The sequence below is a fragment of the Oryctolagus cuniculus genome, chromosome 21 (assembly GCF_051225735.1).
Source record: "Oryctolagus cuniculus isolate XC-2025 breed Fujian yellow rabbit chromosome 21, ASM5122573v1, whole genome shotgun sequence".
NCBI lineage: Eukaryota > Metazoa > Chordata > Mammalia > Lagomorpha > Leporidae > Oryctolagus > Oryctolagus cuniculus.
The window spans coordinates 27,633,060-27,647,584 of NC_142887.1; positions in this window are offsets into that span (position 1 = coordinate 27,633,060).

Genomic DNA, 14,525 nt, shown 5'->3' on the forward strand with positions numbered 1-14,525 from the left:
CGTGAACGAGAGTACAGAGGGTCCTTGTGCTTATCACGATTGCAGCTTCCTGGGTGCCGTGGCGGGTGCTCGGGGTGCTTGGTCTGGGACAGGGAAGCTTTCACAAACGTGCCCTCGAATAGCTGGAAGGCGAGTTCGGGAGTCGCGGGCAGGGAACGAGGGCAGAGTGCAGACAGAGGCCCTGGGAGGCCACCAGGACACGGAAGAGGGAGCTCAGCTCAGCGTGGAAGGCGAGCTTCTGAACTCCGACGGACCAGGCTGCGGTGCGTAGTGAGCTGCCTGTCACCACCGGGTGCCCACGGGCAGCTTGACAACCACTTGGCAAAGGCGGTTCCGAGGGGAGCGAATTCCAAGAGGGAGGTCAGCCTAGAGCCAGGCTCCTCCCACGTGACTGGCACCCCGAGCTGGGGGCTGTCCACTGCATTGCTGAAATCTTCCATCCACTGAGCCACTCCCCAGATGCCCGCATCGGCCAGGGCTGCGCCAGGACAGCCAGGAGCCGGGAGCTCCATCCGGGTCTCCCACGTAGACAGCAGGAACCCAAGGACTTGGGCCATCCTCTCTGCCTCCGAGGCGCATTAGCAGGAATGTGGACGGGAATCGGAGCAGCCGGGGCTGGAACCATCTCTCCCAATATGGGGTGCAGTTGTCCCAAGCTGTGGCCCAACCCACTGCGCCGCCAAGCCGGGCCCCTGAGTACTTCTTCTTAAACTGTTCTCCTCCCTTGGCCTGGCTTGCTTGGACCTCTCCTGTGCCCCAGATTCAGTGTCCCTCCAGCGGCAGCCCCTCCTTGCCCTGTTCTTGCTCGGCTCTGGGTTCCTGTCTAGTGAGGACCACACACGCATAGGCCAAGGGACGGAGGCAGAGACGGGAAACTGCCCCTGCCCCCACCAGCCTGTCTCCCGCAGCCTGAACCTGACCACAGCCCAGCGCTGCCTGCTCGCCCCCTGGATGCCCCCTCGGAAAGCGGCCGGGCTGCCTGGTTCCCCTGTGCCCAGGTCTCTGACCCAGACGCTGGCTGGCAGTCGCTGCACAGGCAGGAGCAGGGGCGGCGCGTGTGGGTAGAACCGTCCCCTGGAGGAGGAAATGACCTGGAAAGCCAAGACCACAGCCTTGTTCACAAAACCCCAGACACCCGAGCTGTGTCCTCAGAGCGGGAAGGAGGACGCTCGGGGACAGAGGGAAGCCCAGCCTTGTGCCCAGCCGCGCAACGGTCAGGCACAAGATGCTCCTAGCAGAATGTGTGGCTAAGCGGGCGCCGTGGCCCACGATGGTGGCGATCTTCCCAAGTTTCTTCTGTCCCTTACGGCAGATTCGAGCCGCAGGGGTGGTTTCAGAACTGTTGTGGGTGTTTGTATTTTGTTTTCAGCAAAAGGGTATCCTGCTTCTTAAGGAAAATCTCACGTGATGTCCCAGTGCATAAAATGCCACCCCCAAAGTCGCCCCGCGTCACCTCCCATCCCCATGGGGCTCCTGAAAGCCCACTTTGAAACTCACGGGTTTTTTTCTTAAGGCCTTTGCTGCCGTGGTGGTCTACGATCCTGTGTCTGAGCCCACCTCCCCCTGGCAGGCACCCCGACACAAAGGCCCCCCTCGCAAGGCCTGGGGTGATGGCTGTGACCCGCGTTAGCTTTGAACATGCTGAGATGGAAAATTCTGGTCATCCGAGTATTCTGTTTATTTCTGTGGGTCCCTGGGTAAACAGGAATTCTCAGTACCCAGCAAAGATAAACTTATGGGACTCATTACCCCAGAAAGGGTTACAGGCCAAGGACACGAGCACACCCGGGCAGACTCTGCTCTGTTTGGATGACAGAGCCCAGAGCAGGGACACCTAGGTCTGTCCCAGCCCTGAGACAGCAGCTGTCCCGAGGCCACAGCCTTAGGAGCCGCACAGGCCTTTTCTCATCCCTTTGAGGTTTGCCGCACTTTCTTGTCCCTTTTATACCAGTGGGGAAACTGAGGCTCAGAGATGAGGTCGGGTTGGCATCTCATAGGGGTGATGCTCCACATCCCTTCCAGCTCACTGCTAGTGCAGTGGGACATGACCCAAGTGCTTGGTCCCCTGCACCCACGTGGGAGACCTGGAGGAAGCTCCTGGCTTCAGCCCTGGCCATGGTGGTCATTTGGGGAGTGAATCAGCAGAGAGAAGCACACGCTCTCTCTCTCTCGCTCTCGCTCTCTCTCTCTCTTCCCTCCGCCATGTCCATGGAGGGACCACTTCAGATCTGGGCTCAGGCTCCTGACCTGCAAGTTGGTGGTGTTGGACTAGAGCCCAGCTTCCTGAGTGGCCCAAGCCATTGCTCCGGGCCCAGGATTGAGTCTGATGCTGATAACAGACAAATGAATCAAGACAGGGCCCCTGCTATGTAAGAGGGACAAAGGGCCGTGGGCGGGCCCTGCCAGGCAGCTGGTGGGCACGCATACGCAGGTTTTGGTGAGCTGGGCTGGAGGCTGAGGAGTGAGGTGACAGCTGGATGCAGCAGGAAACAGCATTTCCCCAGAGGGAACAGCCTGTGCTAAATGGTGGAGGCACGAGGCCCGACCTCAGGACTTCTCTCGCCCTAACTGCCGTAGGTACGGGTGAGAAGAACAGTGGGTACCCGGGGTCAGCATCTTGGAGAATGACGGAAGGTGGGTTGTTCTTTCAAAGTCAAAGCCCCTGACTTCCAGAACCCTGGGGCTGGCCAGGGGGAACATTTCTGAGATTTGCTGAAGTCTCTGAACCAGTTCGTGTTGGAGCTGGGAGAGTCCTTTGGGGATTTTATCAGTTTTCTGTGGCTGTGGCCCTCAGTGGCTTAATATAATAGCCACTGGTTGACTCAGAGAACTCAAGGCCTGGAGTGAGAAATCATGGGCCAGCAGGGCTGCACCTGTGTGTGGGGAAGACTCCTCCCTCGCTTCTTTCCAGGTGACTCCTAGCAGGTGGCTCCAGGCATCCCTGGGCTTGCACTTACATCACTCTGCCTCCTCTCTGCCGATCGCCCGTCGCCCGTCTCCCCCTGGGGTATAGCGTTAAGACAGTGCTCTCCGATAGCAGCCTCCTGGTAATGACGCTGGTCCTTGGGTTTAGGGCCCTGATAATCAGATGTCCGCATCTAGACAAGGGCCCCTGTCGCCGCTAAGGTCACATTCACAGATTCCAGGATGCGGCCGTATCTTTCAGGGGCTGCTCATTCCTCCCTTCCGCAGCCTGGCTCTGGAGCAGTGGATTCTGGGGCTCAGTGGGAGAAGGCCCTTGCCCCAAGCAGCTGGTCCATGACACAGGTGTTCTGGGGTGCACCAGGAGGCTGGTATTGAAACCACCATTTTTAAAAAAATTTGTATGGCTTGTGTTGTGGCACAGCAGGTTAAGCTGCCACTTGCAAAGCTGGCATCCCGTATAGGTGCTGGTTTGAGTCCCGGCTGCTCCACTTCCCATCCAGCTCCCTGCTAATGCACCTGGGAAAGCAGCGGAAGATGGCCCAAGTGCTGGGGCCCCTGCACCACGTGGGAGACCTGGATGGAGTTCTGGGCTCCTGGCTTCAGCCTGGTCCAGCATTGACTGTTGCAGGCATTTGGGGAGAGAACCAGCAGATGGGAGATCTCTCTCTCTCTCTCTCTCTCTCTCTCTCTCCGGCCTTCAAACAAACCTTTGAAAGCATGATTTCCTCAGAGCACAGCACGCGTGTCACTCACTACCGTCCAGACCTCGGTCAAGGTTGTACATCAGTCAATTAGGAGCAATCCCATTCTGCAGAGGAGGAAGAGAGGCACAGAGAGAGAGGAACTTGCCCGAGGCCACACAGCCAGCCCGATGGCCTGCGCTCTGTGCTGGGAGGCCCACATGTCCTCCTGTGTCAGAATAGTCCTGACGCGTGTCAGTCGGCACAGCGCACGTTTGCGAGTGACACTCTGCACAGCTCTGAGGCCTGGGGGGCGGTGGGGGGCGGTGGGGGCCTGTGGCCTAGCTATGGGGATAGCCTTGTACAACATCATGTCCTAGATTGTAGAAGGGAGAGGCCTGCCTGGGGGTGCCAAGGGAATTCTTGCAGGCAAAGAGGCCTGAGCTAAACCTCCTAAAAGGAATGAACCTGACCCAGGGAAAAAGCCTACCGGGCAAGTTCAAGGCAAGGAGATGGGAATGCGGGAAGAGCCCAGTGTGGGGCACGAAGCAGGCCGTGGCGGGGGATGGGCACAGGCAGAGGCTTTGAACTTGATCCTGAGAGTCCTGGGGAGCCACTGCGGGTTTAAGCAGGAGCTACCATGGTCCAGTTTGGTTCGTACTTTAAAAAGACGATTCTGGGGGTGGGGCTGGCATGGGGCATAATGGGCTAAGCCTCCACCTGCATTGCTGGCATCCCATATGGGCACCGGTTCGATTCCCAGCCACTCCTCTTCTGATCCAGCTCTCTGCTATGGCCTGGGAAAGCAGTGGAAGATGGTCCAAGTTCTTGGTCCCCTGCACCTGTGTGGGAGACCTGGAAGAAACTCCTGGCTTCGGATCTGCCCAGTTCCAGCTGTTGTGGCCATTTGGGGAGTGAACCAGTGAGTGGAAGACCTCTCTCACTCTTGATGTGTGTAACTCTGCCTCTCAAATAAATAAACAAATCTTTTAAAGAGATAGATAGAAAGAAAGATGACTCTGGGGGCCGGCGCTGTGGTGCAACGGGTTAACGCCCTGGCCATAAGCGCCAGCATCCCATATGGGCACCGGTTCAAGACCCGGCTGCTCTACTTCCGATCCAGCTCTCTGCTATGGCCTGAGAAGCAGTACCAGATGGCCCAAGTGCGACAGAAAGAATTCAGCAGACAGCCGACTTCCATGTGGGCCAGGGAGCTTGTGGCTGGTGGGAAAGATGCTAACAGGACATCGAAGGTGGTGACCAGGTCAGCATTGCCCTGTCACTCTGGAAGACTGCACCCTGGATGGGCCACACACCCAGGGCTCTGAGAATTCCTGCAAAAAAAGACATCTTTTTAATGTTGTCTAATGCAGTATTTTCCAAATTATTTTTTAAAAAGATGTATTTATTTATTTGCAAGGCAGAGGGTGGGGGGAGAGGTCCTCCATCTGCTGGTTCACTCCCCAAATGGCTGCAACAAGCAGATCCAGAACAGACCAAAGCCAGGAGGCTGGAGCTCTATCCGGGTCTCCCACGTGGGTGCAGGGGCCCAAGCGCTGGGACCATCTTCCGCGGCTTTCCCAGGCACGTTAGCAGGGAGCTGGATCGGAAGCAGAGCGGCCGGGACTCAGACTGGTGCTCAGATACAGAACAGTGGCACGGCAGGTGGCAGCTTCACCGGCTGCGCCACATGCCGGCTCCTAGCAAACTTTCCTTGACGCCACATCCTTTTGTTCTATGAGCACCGACGGAGTTTCTTGCGCATGGAGAGCCACACGCCCCACTTCGGGCGGGCGGCGCCAGTTCGGCACAGCAGTGAGAAGCCTGTGGCAGGCGGGGTCTTCGCCAGTGCCCTCCTCCTTCCTCCTGACCCCTCCTATTCCTCAGTTGTCCTGCCGGCCAGCCCTGTGTTTCCAGCCTGGTGGGGGGGGGGGGGGTGCTAGTACCTGGCACAAGGCCAGGCACTGGCTGGATCGTGAATGAGAGCCTCTCCAACAGAGTGGTTCTGGAGTGAGCTCAGCGAATGCTTGCGACATGACTTTAATGACAGTGAACCTGAAAGCCCCATTCACCTGCAAAGGATCCTTTTTTTTTTTTTTTTTTAATTTTTAATGGCCATTTTATTTCAAGAGACCTTACCCCCGACTGACTTGCCCTGTGCCTAAATTGCACCATGAGTCACTGTTTCCTTGAACGCCCTGAAGCCCTCATTAAAATGCAACGTGTGACCAGGTGGGGGGCATTTCCCCCAGGCTGACAGCACCCCCCCCAGGCCTCACGTCATCATCATTTGACAGTTCCCTGGCCAGAGTCACCCAGCAGCGTGCTGGTGGCCCTGCAAAGACTTGGAACCAGAACTCCCCCGTGGGAGAGGGGATGTGGAGCCTTAAGCTGTGCTGTTGGGCACTGGGGGCCCCGGGGGTCTGGCTGCACTCTGTCACACCACCATGCTCCACAGGCAGGCCTGCACCACTGAGCCTGCGGACGTGGATGAGGACAGCCAAGGCTGCCGCTTGTGGCTGGGAGAGGGAGCCTCTGGCCCAGGGGTCTTTGCAGGAAGCCGGCCTGGCACAGCCCTCCCACCGGGGCCAGGCCAGCCCAGCCCGCTGTGGGCTGGGGACAGGATGCTCCCTCTGGGAAAACAGGAAAGGAGGCAGCTGCTGGCCATGGTCAGGACGGGGGCCTCCTCCCCTCCCCATGACCCCACCCTCTCTGGCCACCTGGGCAGACCAGGGGTTGAGCTGAAAGGTGCTTCTCTTGGGTGTTGGGGTGCAGCAGGCTAAGCTGTCATTTGCATCCATATTGGAGCACGGGTTTGAATTCCAGCTGTCCAGTTTCCAATCCAGCTTCCTGCTGATGTGTCGGTGGGGATGGGGGGGGGGGTAGGAGAGAGAGAGAGATCTTCCATTTGCTGGTTCACACCCCCCCCCAATAACCACAACAACTGTAGGTAGACCAGGCAGAAGCCAGGAACCTGGAACTCCCTCCGGGTCTCCCACGTGGGTGTCAGGGGCCCACGCGCTGAAGTTATCTTCCGCTGCTTTCCCAGGTGCGTTAGCAGGGAGCTGGGTCAGAAGCAGAGCGGCTGGGATGCTCAGTGGGCTCTGCAGTACGGGATGCAGACTAACCCTCTGCACCGCGATGCCAGCCCCTGCCTGCTACCTCTGTGTGTGAACTTGAGTATGTATGTGCGCGCGCGCACACACACACACACACACACACACAGGACCTGGAGCTTAGGAGCCAGTTTGTTTCAGAGAGCTGGATCTTGTCTTGTATCTCATGAGTCTAGGAGCAGAGAGGATGCTGGGAGATGCTGGATGAATTTGGACCAAAGCTGTTCAAAGCATATTTTCCCCAAAGTTTTTAGAAATGGGTTCATCTGAGAGGCAGAGAGAGAGAGAGAGAGAGAGAGAGAGCGATAAAAGAGCTCTTATCTGCTGGTTCAGGCCTTACCTACCTACAATGGTCCCTGGCTGCGGGAGGATCCTGGAACCCAATCCAGGTCTCCCAAGTGAGAGGCTGGGACCGTACGACTTGAGACCTCACGTTCTGCATCCCAGGGTCTGCATTAGCTGGAAGCTGGAGTCAGGAGCCGGAGCCAGGACTCGAACACAGGGACTCTGATGTGGGATGCAGGCTCCTCACTGTTAGCCCAGATGCCCTTCCCAACCTCAGTAAGACTAACCGTTTGGGCCGGATGAGTCCTTGCTGGGGGAGCTGCCCTGACCTCTACCCACGAGACGCTGGTAGCAACCCCTCCAGCCGCGTGTGACAGCCAGAAATGTCCCCAGACGTCTCCCAGCCTCCCCTGGGGGCAGAAGGGCCTCTGCTGATTTTTGATCCCTTGGGGTTTGGACCTGCTCAAGGGGCTCCCCCGGGGAACCTGCCCCCATCTTTTCCTCCACGCCTTTCCCAGAAGCCTCCTGGGCATCCAGAACAATGCCAGGTGCAGTTGGGAAGCCTTGAAGAGCAAAAGTCAGGGGTGTCTGGGCCAGGCCAAAGTCAAGGTCATCGTCAAATTCATGATCATAGTCGCTGCAAGCTGGGGACGAGCAGCGGACAGCACAGCCTCGTGTTCTGCAGGCAGCTGTGATGGCCGGAGCCAGCGGCCCACCCCCTACCCCCTGGGTCACCATCTGGGGTCCAGGTCGTCCCATGAGCTCATTCTGCGGCCCCCTCTCTAGCACTTGTGCAGGTCCTGGAGCGTGGCCTTGGACCCCGTCTCTTCTGTGTTCCTTTCTCTCCTGGTTCAGCTCCCCCCAACCCCCAGCAGGTGTCTGGGGCTGAGCGTCTTGCAGGAAATGAAGAAGCTGAGAGAACCCAGGGGAGCCGGGGCTGCTGGGAGAGGGGGTGAGATGGAAGGGAGAGGGTCTGGGGGTGCAGGAACCCTGCCCCGTGGGTGGCTGCCTTCTGTGCGTCAGGCTGGCCGGGTGGAGACGATGACCTCACCTGCTTGCAAGAGCCCGTGGCGGCTGCTGGGAGCTGGGGTCGGGGAGGGGTCCTGCGGGCCAGACAGAGAGGAGCTTAGGGGCTGAGAACACCTCCCTCCCCACCCCCCAGCCTGGCTGCCGCCCAGCACGGCTGCCTGTGGTCTGGCCCTGGAGCAGGGGAGAGACCTCCCCCGTGGCTGGCACCGGCTCAGCGGCCTCTTCCCAGCCACGCGGGGGAAAGTGAGAGGGGCTGACGTGGGGCTGACCTCACGCCCGACTCTCTCTCCTCTAGTACCTCTCACGGGGCTTCCCGGCTGCTGGGAAGTGGGATCCTCTCCCTGGGGGTCTGGGAGAAGGGGAAGCAAGTGGAGAAGGGGGGCAGGGAATGAGGGCTGGGTCCCTATCGGGGCCTGGAGCTGGGGTGGGAGAAATGGAAAGACCGCCCACCCCAATGCTTGCCCTGCTGCTGATAGAAGGTCTGGGGGTTCCCTTAGGTGGGCCGCCGTGGTGGGGGCCATGAGAAAGTCCTGGAATGAATCAAGAGTGGATGTCCCCTGTGGGTAGAGTAGGAGGGGTAGATGGGAAGGGGATACTTAGACACTCTGGCTCACTCACCCTGTGTGTCGGGCATTAATTCCGTCAGCTTCCCTTCATGGCTGGAGGGGCATGTGACGGAAGAGGGAACTGAGGCCAGAGCCCCCCCAGCTGGGAAAGACAGAGCCAGGGGAGGAGGCCGGGCCCCAGGGGGCGCTGCCCATCGCCTCTCGTCCAGCTGGAACGATCAGCCTCGCCTGACCGTAACACGGAAACACACATTCCGACGTGGCCAGCCTGAGTGGGGGCCGAGAGTCTAACCTGCTGAGCTCCCAGGCATGTGGGCGCCAGCACTGCTCCAAAATCGCCACATTCTCACAGCATAGCATGGCTCAGTGTCTGGCCCGCAACAGCCGGGGCCGGGCCAGGCTGAGGCCAGCGGCCAGGAACTCCATCTGGGTCTCCCGCGTGGGTGGCAGGAGCCCAAGCATCTGAGCCATCACCTGCTGCCTCCCATGGTGTGCGTCCAAAGGAAGCTGGAATGAGAAGCAGAGCCGGGACTCGAACCCAGGCACTCTGGTGTGGGTTTCAGGCATCCCAAGCAGCGTCTTAACCACAGCCCAAACACCTGTCCTGGTGGAAGCTGTTACTGCTGTTTCCTTTAAGGCGCCTAACAGGTGCTCGATAAACTGTGGATCCACACGAAGAATGTGCACGTTGGATTCTCGAGCCCTGAAGGAACATACAGTCGACCTAAAGCGGACTCGGCCGAGTCAGCCCTGAAGGAGGCAAGGAGCGCTTCGTGGAGGAGGTGGCATTTGAGCAAGGCATTGAAGGGCAGGAAAATATTTTTCCTGTAGCAAATGAGAAAGGGCTTCTGGACAAAAGCAAACAGCCAGGGCAAAGGTCTCAAGAGGAGAGAGAATGTGGCATTTAACAGAATTCCAAAGCACGGCTGTGGCCAGAAGGAAGCCGGCAAGGGGGGCGTTCAGCGAAAACTCTGGAGACCAAGGGTTCTCAGAAATTAAAAGGGTTTACTGCTGCTGCTGTCACAGACGCTAGCCAGAAAAAAAAAAAAAAAAAAAAAAAAAAAAGGAGCAGTCCTGGGACGAATTCCTGCAACCACCAGCGGCAAGGTTAGGGGGCAGTTGGGAAAACTGGAAAGCTACGGGACCTAAAAAGCTGGAATATTTTACAAGAACAATGTGGGGAAGAGAAAACATCATTTTTTAACAAGATTTATTTTATTTATTTGAAAGGCAGACAGACAGAGAGGGATTTTTTTCCATCTGCTGGCTCGCTCTCCAAATAGCCACAACAGCCATGGACTGAGCCAGGCCAAAGCCAGGAGCCAGGAACTCCACTGGGGTCTCCCACATGGGTGGCAGGGGCCCGAGCACTTGGGCCATCTTCTACTGCTTTCCCAGGTGCATTAGCAGGGAGCTGGGTTGCAAGCGGAGCAGCCGGGACTCGAACCAGCACTAATATGGGATGCTGGTGTTGAAGGTGGCAGCTTAAGCCAACCCCAAGAATAGCTGTTGACATTGAACCTACATTGGCTCTGGATAACAGGGAGGGAGAGTAGAAGGCAGGCTAAGTGTTGGGCGAGGAGGACAGTCCACAGGAGACGCATTTGCTGCTTCTGGCTGGGTTGGGGTCTCAGCAGAATGGGATGCCCAGGCTGCATGCACTTGACGTTGGAAATTTGACCGTGTGGTCCACAGAAAGGCATTCCTGTCCTTGAGCAGGCATTTTGAAGGCTTTTGAAGTGAGAAGCTTGCTTGAATGAGAGCCTTGATGCCTGCTGAGAGGCGAGTGGTGAGAACTGTGCAGCTGGGCAGGAGAGAATCAGGGCTGGGTGCAGAGAGGACAGGATGGGCGTGGGCCACGCGGAGGCGGATTGGGACACACTTGCTGTAGAGGGCACAGGAGGCACTGGATAGGCGTGGGAGGATGGCGTGATGCCCTAGCGCCCCCTGAACAAAATGCCACAAGCAGAGTGGCTTAAAACTGAAGCAGTGGCTTCTGTCACCAGATGTCACCAGAGAGGTAGATGCATGGCACTCACTGAAGATGCCGCCTAGGAAGCCTGCATCCCATTTCCTGTGAGTCCCGGGTCTGCTTCCGGCTCCAGCTTCCTGCTGCTGCACCCCCTGGAAGGCAGCAGGTGGAGCCTCAGGTACCTGGGTCCCTGCCGCCCCCACGGGAGACCTGGATGGAGCTCCGGGCTCCTGATTTTAGCTTCGCCCAGCCCCGGCTATTGCAAGCATTTGGGGAGTGAACCAGTAGATGGACCATCTGTCTGGTTCTCAATCTGTCTCTCTGCCTCTGACATGAATAAAAATGCATAGTTTGATATCATGAGAGCCAGCCTTCCCCCCAAAGGCTCCAGGGAGGAGACCCTTCCTTGTGGTGGCCATTTCAGCCTCTGCCTCTGCCTTCCCATGACCATAACCTCTTCTCTCCTCTCTTGTCCAGACTGGGGGCTGGCACCGGTAAATCTTTCATTCCACCTGCAAAGACTTTTCTTCCAAATGCGGTCATGTGCCCAGCTTCCTTGGACAGGGCGCTAGCTTTGGGGCGGGGGAGGGGCACTATTCCACACGATGACAGCAGGCAGTGCCAGGGGTGCCCTGGAAGAAGAAGGCCATGCCTCTGCACCCATGGGCCTTGGCCTGGGACACACCCTGCTCAGCGATCGCCTTGGGGACCTGCGAGGGCTCCCGCTGGCTGGGGTGCGGACTGGAGGGGGTGGCCTTGGTGAGAGGCCAGGAGAGACCCTGCTGACAGGTAGAGCCCTGCGCGACTTTGATTCATTGACCGTCTGGGCAGGAGCTGGATCGAGCTGCTAGGAATTCCAAAAATGTCTCACACATACTTTCCTCTCTGCCAGTGGTTTTGTCCTCAGCCAGTGAGGCCTGTTCCGTTAGCCCCACCCGGCCCTCCAGCCCCTGGCCCGTCTGCGGCTCTCCCTCTACATCCATTCCGCCCACCCTGAGCCCCCAGACGCCCTCCCTTACACACACACACACATATACACACACACACCCTGGCCTCCGGTCCTTGAGGCCGGCTGAGTGGGCAGGGCTTGACCACGTCCTCATAAGTGAAATATTTGGTCCCTGCAGGGAACTGAAGCTGGGCAGTGCTTCCCCCATGGCAGAGGGGTGGAGTCAGGCTGGGACCCCAGCTGTGGCAGGAGGTGGCACCGGAGGCAGCCTGGACACAGACACCAGCGGCCAGAAGCGTTCTCTCTGGATGCCAGAGGATCCAAGTGGCCTAAGACGGAGGCACGGGCAGATTCAAAGCCACCCCCAACCCCACTCAGTGCAACTTCCTTCCTCATCTCTCAGGCCTTGGCAGAACCTTCTAGAAGGGAGGGGTGTCACAGTTCAGTAAAAAAGTCTGTCAAGCCCTGGGGGCCAGTGGACGCTTCTGAGGCATATCCGGCCACTGCCCCACCTTCAAGACCCAAAAGTCAGCACTTGGGACACTGGCGTCCCACATCGCAGTGCCCGGTTCGAGCCCCAGCAGCTCCACTTCTGATGCAGCTTCCTGCAGATGCACCCGGGAGGCAGTCGATGCTGGTGCAAGGGAACTGGTTCCCTGCCACCCACAGGCGATACCCAGAGGAGTTCCGGGATCCTGGCTTCTGCCTGGCCCAGCCCCAGCTGTCGTGGACATTTGGGGAGTGACCGGTGATAGAAGTTTCTTTCTGTGTGTCGCTCTGCCTTTCAAATAAATAAAATGAATAAATATTAAAAAAAAAAAAAAAGGAGACCTAAAAGTCCATACTTGGGCTGGGCCAATGCCCCAGTGTGTTGCACTGGCTATTGAACTCCAGCTTTTGCGGACAGGCACCCCCGAGTCACCACAGGTGGGGCCGGCTACACTGCCAGCGACCCCCTATCTACAAGGAGAAACTCCCTTCCAGAACCAGCCCCAGGGCAGGCTCTGCTCTCCCAGAGCCCCCTCCCTGCCGCCGCCACTGAGAATCTCACAACGAGATCACAATTTCCCTTTTTCCTTTCGCTGCCAGGAACCTCAGAGCCCACTTTGAAGTTCAGCCACGGTAATTACGTGGCCCCTTGTGATCTGAAACATTTATTTTCTTTCTTCTTGCGGTCTCCGTTTTCTCACTCTGTTTATCTCTTCCTTGGTCCTGAGTCTCCGTCTATTTTATCAGTAATTTCACGCTGTACCTCCTATGGCGAGCCGCTCCTCCTCGTGCTGTTTCGAACAGCGAGGGCCGTGAATCAGAAAGGGCAGCGCGCGGTCCCCCTACGATGTTAATATTTATTGCCAAGAACGTGAATTCCCCTTCTGCCTTCTGTCTTTGAATCCAGAACAAAGGTTTCCTAGGGGATTGTCTTTCTTCTCCTGCTAACACTGGACTCTCCGGGCCTCAGTTTCCTTATCTGTGAAATGGGGAGAGTAACCCAGAGGCTGAGGATCTAATGGGGGGGGCGAGAGAAAATGCTTTGTAAACTGTCAAGTGCGGGTGCCCCCTGAACCCTCGGGTTTGTGGCTCCAGCGGGACAGCTTTTGGCAACTGTCCCCTTGGGACAGCGGACAGGGTTTACCACTTCCTGCTGAACTCCTGAGAGCTCTACTCCGTCCTGAGGTCCGGCAGCCTCTCTGGCCAGGCGTCCGTCGGTCCCCCCCAGCCTGGGACTCAGGTTGCCATCAGGGGTCACTGTCGTCTTGCCCTACCAAGCCTGGCCATGGCCTTGGACTCAGAGCCGTCAGGATCCTCCCTTCCACAGACACTGCGTGGGGGCAGCCACTTCTTTTTCTGTTGCCAAGAGGGCGCCACGTGTCTGAGACGCCCTCTGCTGAACCCATCTCCACCTGCGGGCTGGGTGCCGAGAGCCAAAGCCCCCACCTCTCTCTCTCTCTCTCTCTCTCTCTGGCTCGCTCACTCGCTCGCTCGCTGCTCTGGGCAGCCATGTGAGTAAGACAGAACAGCACCCGTCACCAGGGATTCTTGCAGTATCACAGATCAGAGAGCTGAGCTCACCCAGGGTCTCCCGGACGGCACGCGGTGCAGCCAGGCGAGGACCCGGGCTCCCTTCCCCCCCACCAAATGATGGCTTTCCCCGCCCCCTTGGAGGGTGACCCAATACCCAATTAACAGTCCTTTGTTCTCTGTGGCCAGGGCAGGGCCTTGCCCAGACTGAGGGAAGAGGGAGACCCAGCCAGGCCCTCGGGCCGGTTAGGATCCCGCCACCTTGTAGCATTCCCAGCTTATTTGTTTTGTTTTCCTCTAGTTTCCTAGTAAAAAGGTTTCTTTGGAGAAGCTTCCACTTGGTCTCCCCTGAGCAAGGGGGCGGGAGGTGTCCCCACCCCTGGGTGGGTGTGGCCTGGCCCAAGAACCCGCCAGCTGCTCGAGGGGCAGGGGCGGGAGGCGCTGGAGCCGCCCTTGAACCAGCTGGGGGCCGGCGGTCTCGGTCTTGGTCTCGCCCTGCCTAGCAGCTGCCTGCGTGGCCCTTGGTGGTTTGTGCCTGGTGTGGCAGACATGAAAGAATAGGGTAGCTTTTCTCCCACCGCAACGTGCACACGAACCGTCTGGTGGCAGGGCTGGGGGGGCTGGGGGGCTGGGCAGGGGTGAGGCCAAGATTGCACAATTCTGATTGGCCCCAGTGTTGGGCCCCTGTTGTGGGCTAGTCCCTTCCTGGGACAGAGACGTCAGCCCCCGCCCCCTGCCGACCCTGGTGGTGGTGCTGTGCTGCTCTGCCCGCCAGACGTGGGCCTGTCTCACGTCCCCGCCAGCCTGGGAGCTTCCGGAAGGCCCTGACACTCACAGACATTCCTAAACGCGCAAGGAGGGGCCCCTGGGAAACATGGCCACATCCCCCGGAGTGCATGCTACCTGTGGAATCCCCGGGGGCAGGGATCAAGGGGACACCGGGTCCCCATGTTTGTGGCCGCCTGCTGCCAACCTCCGTCATTC